Raw genomic sequence first — 8,675 nt, forward strand, 5'->3', positions numbered from 1 at the left:
CTTCGAGAAACCACATTGGGCATACATATCTGGGCAATGCTTGCCATAACTTGCATCAGGTAGACTCTGAAGTACTTTGGAATCTGCCTGCAAATAGCCATGTACAAGCTTTTGCGCTCACCCTAGGACGACCAAAACTGGGTGCACCATCATTACCCAACCCCTTGTTGAGCATTCATGCTCAACCATAGTATTATTTAGATAGGATATCAGTGCATAAGAAGAAAACTGATAAATACTATATACAAGAAGCAATAGATAGATAGAGAGAGATATTCATCTTCTATAGAGCCCGCCCAGGTCAAATGGAAAGCCATAATCTCTCCCAATTGTAAGGAAGCTTCTGCCAGGATAAAAAATATAGCTTTGATCATCGTCATCCATCTGTAACACATACTAGGCAAGTATTCCCTGCTTTGCACCTGTAACTTTGTCAACCAACCAGTCGTGTAGGCCTTCATAGCACCACCCTTCAAAAAGTTGTATACATGGACCATCTCCACACCCAAAACAAACATGCACACCCTGCATAGCTCCTACATCCTGTGTCTCCCAGCCATTGTCTAGAGAGATCTCCACAACATCATTGTCTTTGAAAAACACAACCTGTAGCAAGCGGCATAGTGGCGCTTGCATAACAACCTTCATCAACAAATCCATCAGCAGCATGACACCAACCTACGACATCCGATCATCCAAAGCAAACACTGGCAACACCTCATTTGTAGGCTCTTCAAGTAGTAATGGAGCAGGCACACAGCCTCGCATGTCCTTTATCCTCGCCATAGCATTAGCAACCAAAACCTGCGACTCGTCATCTACATCAAAATCATTGGATCATCGAGTCCCCGGTCATCTTTATTGAAGCACTCTTCTTCAGTCAACATGGCCTGACCATCACAAGGCATCACAGAGGGTTGCCCAACCCCCTGGTCTTCGCAAATTGGCTCTTCACCTGCAACGTGCTGTTCTTTGAGCAAATTATCGATAGACATAACATCATAGGTCTCATACCTTGAGAAAGCAAACTCCATTTCCCATGTGCTATCCATATCCAAGGCACTGCTATAGCTCAAACACAGCTCGACTTTCTGCAGAAAACTCACCGGCTTTGGCACTTCAGCTATCTTTTCCACTGCTTGCTTTTCAGAAGGCACCTAGTCAAGCACATCAGGCGGTACTTGGTAGATCACTCCAGGGATTTTAATTACACGATGACGCATTTTGTTAAATTTTAATTATTGTTGTTATTATCACTATTTTTTTCATGTTAATAACATATCTAATGTCATGACTTACGAAAACCGATAGAAAACGTAGAACCGGCGGGGCAACCACAAACCCCGGCAGGCCCGGCGGGCAAAGCAAGAATCCCGCCGACCCCGTCATGTACCCCCTCCATATTTGGCGGCTCTATATAACCCTGTAGTAGACATCACATCACATCACCGCTTCCTCTAAATTTGGTCATCCTTTAAAATTTAGAAGAAAAACTAAAGATAAAAGAATGAATAGTCTTTAAAAAAAATTAAAACTTAATGAAACTCTGATCATGGATCATTAGTTCTTTTTTGGACTGAACTGATTCTTGAAAGGAGGTAGAAAGGCGAATCTTTGGGTCGGTATCTCTACATTTGGGATGGACTAATCTCATGTTTGGTTCACCATTATATTTGCTAAATTGATTAAAACTTCTATCATAGGTCATTAGTTCTTTTTTGGACTGAACTGATTCTTGAAAAGAGATAGAAAGTTGAATCTTTGGGTCGATATCTCTACTTTTGGGATGGACTGATCACATGTTTGATTCACCGTTGTATTTGCTTGCTATTCCGATTAGATCTCCAATCATGGGTCATTAGTTCTTTTTTGGACTGGACTGATTCATGAAAGGAGGTAGGAAGGTGAATCTTTGGGTCGATATCTCTACTTTTGGGATGGACTGATCAAATGTTTGATTCACCGCTGTATTTGCTTGCTATTTCAATTAGAGCTCCAATCATGGGTCATTAGTTTTTTTTTGGACTGGACTGATTCATGAAAGGGGTAGGAAGGTGAATCTTTGGGTCGATATCTCTACTTTTGGGATGGACTGATCACATATTTGATTCACCGTTGTATTTGCTTGCTCATGTTTGAGTAGATTGAGGTTATTCCCTTCAGGCTTCACTACTACGCTTGTGTGTGATATTGATTATAACACTAATGTTTGGTTTGAATAATACTTGAAAGAAGAGATAGCATACTGAGCTATGTTTATTGGTATTGCAGGCATCCAATAAGTATGTCTTCCACCGGGAATGTCAGCGGTGGTGTTGGTGTCCCAATCCTGGCTTCCTTGAGGAGACCTCCTACCTCGATGCCAGGTCCTGCTTCGCAGAGCAAGCGAAAGGCAGGTGGAAAAAGTTCAGGACCCGAGTGGAATTTTGCCACAAATTTAAAAAAGTATCAAGATTGGAAATGTAACTTTTTTGGCGAAGAGAAATTTGGAAGAGCACCAAGAATAAGGGATCATTTGCTAGGTGGCAATACCAGAATTCAAGGAGGAAAGTGCAAGGGCTTAGGTGCAGAAGAAGCAGCTATATATGCGCTTAAAAGATTTAATTGGTAAGATAATTTCCACGAGCAAAATATCAAAACTCTCTACTTTCGACCATCACACCCCCGTATCGATAAGATCAAACCAGTATGAGGGATCATTGGGTGTAACGCCCACCAATGGAAGCACTCAAAGTAGGGAACCAACTTCTCATATCGATGGAAGTACTCCTCCAAACTATGGATCTCCTGACTTTCAGGTAAGTTCGTCAAAAAGTAGACAGGTTAGCTTACAGACGAGCTTCAAAACACTTGCCTTAGAAGAAGCACAACTTGCACTAGCTAAAGCCGTCTATTTCACTGGGGGATCACTGGCCATTGTCACCCGTGATGCATGGAAGTCAGCTTGGAAACGCATTGGGGAGTATGGTGCTGGATTTATCCCTCCAACATATCACCATATGAGAAACCAACTGTTGGATAAATGTTACACAAGCACACAACAGGATATTCAAAGGGTAATATTAAATGCAACAGAACAATCTGGATACACCATAGTTAGTGATGGTTGGTCCAACGTTCAAAGGCGGCCATTGATCAACATCATGCTTGTATGTCCTCGTGGTGAATGTTTTATCAAAGCTGTGGATAGCTCTTGTCAAATAAAGTCTGGCAGTTTTTTAGCTGACATCATTGGCGACGCAGTTGAGGAACTTGGAAAAGAAAATGTTGTCAAAGTAATCATGGACAATGCCAAAAATTGCAGGGCTGCAGGTAGAATACTTGAAAGTCGCTTCTCTCACCTATATAGAGCTGGTTGCAGTACACAAAGCTTGAACTTGGTATTGCAAGATTGGTACAAGAGGGAGGACACAGAGTGGTTCAAATGGATAGTAGACAATGCTCGCTTAATAGTCAAGTTTGTTTTGAAGCGTCAGAGGGTTCTTGACATGTACCGTCAGAGGATGTCTACTATGTTAAAATTGCCGTGCGAAACTAGATTTTGCACCAACTACTATACGGTAGAATCACTAATAAAAAATAAGAATGCTGTGATGGAGACATTTGTTTGTGCCACTTTTTCAGAATGGGAGGCTGGTCAAAGGGAGAAGATAAAAAGCAAAATAGGGGTGATCAGAGAGCTACTAGTTGATCGCCACTTCTGGGATGATGTGGTGGATGTGCACAATGTCATGATGCCCATTATGCTCGCATTATGCCAACTGGATTCTGCCTTGCCTAACATAGGTAAGGTGTGGATGGCTTGGTGGACTGTTCAAGAAAGCCTTGCAAATCTAGAGGAGTCCCAGGAGCCAATTGTGAAGCCTTGGAAGACACCATTCACTCAAAAGAGGAGAGAAATTTTGAGAAAGTATGTGCATGGTCGATGGGTTGGAGCACATAGTCCACTACACAGCGTGGCTTTCTTATTGGATCCAAAGTATTGGGAAATGGAAATAGAAAAACTTGATGAGGAGGTGCTGGAAGACTTTTATGATATGATAGGCAGATTTTATGATGATCCTGATGAGTATGCATCAGCTGTTACTAATCTTACGAAGTTTAAACTCAAAGAGGGTAAGTTTGGTACAGAATTTGTGCAGAAACTTACCACGGAGCAACCAGCGTGGAAGTGGTGGATGATGAATGGTGGTAGTGCACCCACCCTTAAACGCCTAGCTGTTAGAATCCTAGCCCAATGTGCATCCAATTCAAGTTCTGAGAGAAACTGGATCTAGTGCACTATATCATCGGGATCTAGTGCAATGACGATTGTAATCAACAATTGTCTAATTTTCTTTTTGAACTCTATCACTGAAGTAGTAGAAGGATCCATTTTGCCTGCAATGGTATTATTGCAAACAACACATTGTGAAATATAACTATGTGTCACTCCATTTGGATCTTTTCTACGTGAAAACAAAAGTGCAGTATGCCTCACCGTACAACAACTTACAAACAGATGCTCCTGTCATTCTAGCAGCAACACACCTAGTCGCAATTGCAACCATGTGCCGAAGCATGAATGACTGGGAGCAACATAAAACATAGTCACCCTACGCTTTTGCAATGACACACCTAGCCGCAATTGCAACCATGTGCCAGTGCATCCACGCACGGTGAGTTCTTTCAAACAGATGCTCCTGTCATTCTAGCAGCAACACACCTAGTCACAACTGCAACCATATGCCGAAGCATGAATGACTGGGAGCAACATAAAACATAGTCACCCTACGCTTTTGCAATGACACACCTAGCCGCAATGGAAACCATGTGCCAGTGCATCGACGCGCGGTGACTTATTTCAAACAGAAGCTACCGTCAATCTAGCAGCAACACACCTAGTCGCAATTGCAACCATGTGCCGAAGCATGAATGACTAGGAGCAACATAAAACATAGTCATCCTACGCTTTTGCAATGATACACCTAGTCACAATTGCAACCATGTGCAAGTGCATCCACGCACGCTGTCTTCTTTCAAGATTCAAGCATATGAAACATTATGAAATTATTTGAGCACACATTCATGCATTAGATGCTACCGTCATTCTAGCAGCAACACACCTAGTCGCAATTGCAACCATGTGCCGAAGCATGAATGACGGGAAGCAACATAAAACATAGTCATCTTACGTTTTTGCAATGACACACCTAGCCGCAATTGCAACCATGTGCCAGTGCATCCACGCACGGTGAGTTCTTTCTAACAGATGCTCCTGTCATTCTAGCAGCTACACACCTAGTCGCATTTGCAACCATGTGCCGAAGCATGAATGACTGGGAGCAACATAAAACATAATCACCCTACGCTTTTGCAATGACACACCTAGCCACAATTGCAACCATGTGCCAGTGCATCCACGCACGGTGACTTCTTTCAAACAGACGCTACTGTCAATCTAGCAGCAACACACCTAGTTGTAATTGCAACCATGTGCCGAAGCATGAATGACTAGGAGCAATATAAAACATAATCATCCTACGCTTTTGCAATGACACACCTAGCCGCAATTGCAACCATATGCCAGTGCATCCACGTACGATGATTTGATAAAAGAAATTTTATACCTTTGAGTTTTAACGCAAAAAACTCAAAAAAACATCAATAAAATAAGGAAGGGATTAAAAAATTACCGCTACACTGCTTTGAGAATGTGGAAAGCTGCCAGAAAGTTTGGTGAAGAAGGCTTTTCAATGTACCTCTCTTGTGAAAAAGACAAGCACCGGCGTCGTCTTTATATAGCCACGGCGGGCCCGACGGGGAAGTGGCTTTACCCGGCGGGCCCGGCGGGTTAACTACTTAGCCCGGCGGGCCTTTAGCCGGTCTCCAAGTCTCCTTGCAGGTCAAAAAAGATGAATGTCAATTAACATAATATTTGTTATTTTGCATTTCTATTGTTATTAACCTGAAATTATAGTGTGATCACGTCATTTTGAAATCCCTGGTAGACTCTTCTGTACAGCCGTTGAAGCCTTATGGGCCCACATGGTATCGTCTCTACTCTGTCATCACACCTATCCGCTTCTACCACATGTGCATCATGATACAAAGGGTCGGAATACCTGAAGCTCTTCCCTAGCAATTGGCCTTGGCACCAATGGACTCGCCAAAACCTGCTTTGCCTGTTGCTTCTTTAAAAGCTTCTTTGTCTTGCTCTGTGCATAAGCTACTGCCTCCTCGTACGTGCACGGTCCATCGATCTTGACTTTATCTCGCACTTTTACATGCAAGCAGTCCACAAACTTGGTCATCTTCAAAAAATTTGCATTCTCTACAGCAGCTACCTTAACCAACTTGCTCCATGTGGCCTCGAACTCCCACACGAATGCTCAAAAATCACCGTCAAGGCTTTGCTTTAGTTTGTCCATCATCTGCGTCACTTCACTCCACTACGGGTTGGCCAGGCTTCGGAATGCCACTTCCAATGTGATCCAATCCTATTTTTCTTCATCCTACAAGCCATCGTACCATACCTTTGCTTTTCCACGAACCAAGAGCGGGAAAGCTTGGGCTACTCCCTCTTCTCTCGACAAGCCGCTTTCCAGTAGGAAAAGGCCGTAGTCTTGCAGCCAAACCTCAACATCTTCACCACCTGTAAAAGTAGGGAAACTCGACCACTTCTTTCTTAGTAGCACTTGTTCTTTGAGCCTGGAAACACCGCAACACCGTCTTCGACCTCACCAAGGAGCAATCAGTATGTCCTCAGTGGGGACACCACTGATGGAATGGGGATAATGAAACAACACGTAGGACACAAACACGATGCTCTCTATAGCCCAACAGATATCCAGCACCCCAAGCCACACAAAAATACGTAGACACGCACACTATCCGCCAACCATCACTCCAAGGATTCGCCTACGAGCAACTTCAGCTACACACAATCACCTTGACCGATGCACACATCAATGCACACAAATCTGTAAGCACACTCACACCGGGAGACCTCGCAAGCCTCGACCGCATACAAAACCACATTCAATTTGCAACCACAATCAATCTCTCTCTCGCTCTCTCTCTACACACACACACAAAAGACTTGGAAACACAGCTAACACGGGCATACAGCAAGAGACGAGGCACAAACGAGATTGATAGCGAACTTGGCAAAAAACACAAATACTAACCCAATCATACCATAAAGTCACTTATGAATAGCAAAGACAACAAGAATTCAACTACAATGATGGCGTCGGCCGAGTCGATGCAATCCGGCACCCTTCCTCGGCTAAAGGCAGCCTGCACTGGCGGCCTTACTCTCTGCTTCACAGATTCTTGTCAAAAAAAATTCCCGAGGCCACACCCTCATCGGTAGCCATGCATAGTCGGTATCGGTCCCCCCTTTGAAAGCCGCTTCCCCCGACTTATTCCGCTTCTCGAAGCTCTTGTCCTGCTCTCGGCTAGCACGTGGCTCCCTCCTCCGCTTTGGTCAAGTCCAGGCCCTCGAAGGCCTCCCTCACGCTCATCTCAGCCGACCACCCTCCTTGTTGGCGGCCCCTCATTGCCATACAAAACAGCCTGATCCCTATCGTCTTCAACTGGCCATATACGGCCCTTACCATGCAGCCCACCGACCTCCATCCTCTCCCATGGTGGCCCTGTAGCCCCCTTTGGCGCACCTCACCCCGCTGTGGTGACGACCCTCCTGCCCGCAGCCCTCGCCTTGCTGACGGCCTTCTCCTCTTGTACTGCGCTTTCCTCCCGTCTTCAACTGGCCGCCACCCTCATGCCCCGACCTTGGCCAACTCCTTTGCAGCGCTCCCTCTTCCTCTACTTCGCTCACGATAGCCTCTGAATACTGACCATCCCTATCTCCTCATAGCCAGAAGTGCTATACCAGCACTCCAAGTTCATGGTCTTGTTCACCTAATCGCTCCTGGCCTCGTTCTGTGTAGGTGACGACCCCTCTGCCTGCAGCCCTTGCGGCTTTTCACAAGGCCAACCCCCTCCTCCACTCGCTTCCTCTGATCTTTTCTTCACCCCATGCAGCCCGCCCATCTCTCTCTAGCATCCCATGGCCGCCCCTAGCTTCTCCTTCTCTGCCACCCCGATGCAACTGGCATCATCCCCTCCTCATGCAGCGCATGGCGGCTTTCCAGCATGCAATCGATGCCACAGATGGCGTATCTCTCTATTCCTGTAATCCGTTTTTTTAAATTTTTATATTAAGAGCCTTAAAAGCTTTTGGGCTTGGCCCCCTTGCACACGCAATAAAATGCCGACCTTCGAATGCCGCCTTCAAACGCCCGCATGCTCCAAGTTCTGATGCCCAACTCCAAAGCAAGCCACATAAAAGTGAGCAAAGACAAGACTGCCCATCTACAACAGACGGGTCCTCCATGGTATAGCCTTGCCGAATAGACCCAAGCTTGAAGCTGTACGCAACACCAAAAAACCCGACACTTCAAGCCTTCTCAACTTCCCCGATCAGTAGTGCTAAAACTTGCCCTGACCTTCGAAAAAACACATTGGGCATACATATCTAGGCAATGCTTTCCATAACTTGCATCAAGCAGACTCTGAAGTACTTTGCAATATGCCTGCAAATAGCCATGTACAAGCTTTTGAGCTCACCCTGGCCCGACCAAAACTGGGTGCACCAACGCTTTGAAAGAGAGAAACACGCGTACTAG

The 8,675-nt window shown here is 45.1% G+C and overlaps 1 pseudogene; it reads right to left on the reverse strand.

Moving 5' to 3' along the window:
* Positions 1 to 276: 276 nt before the first annotated feature.
* On the reverse strand, positions 277 to 8,071 carry LOC147422427 (uncharacterized; annotated as a pseudogene).
* Positions 8,072 to 8,675: the final 604 nt, after the last annotated feature.

Source organism: Adiantum capillus-veneris, chromosome 27, assembly GCF_014529385.1.
Source record: "Adiantum capillus-veneris isolate H3 chromosome 27, ASM1452938v2, whole genome shotgun sequence".
In the NCBI taxonomy this organism is placed as follows: domain Eukaryota; kingdom Viridiplantae; phylum Streptophyta; class Polypodiopsida; order Polypodiales; family Pteridaceae; genus Adiantum; species Adiantum capillus-veneris.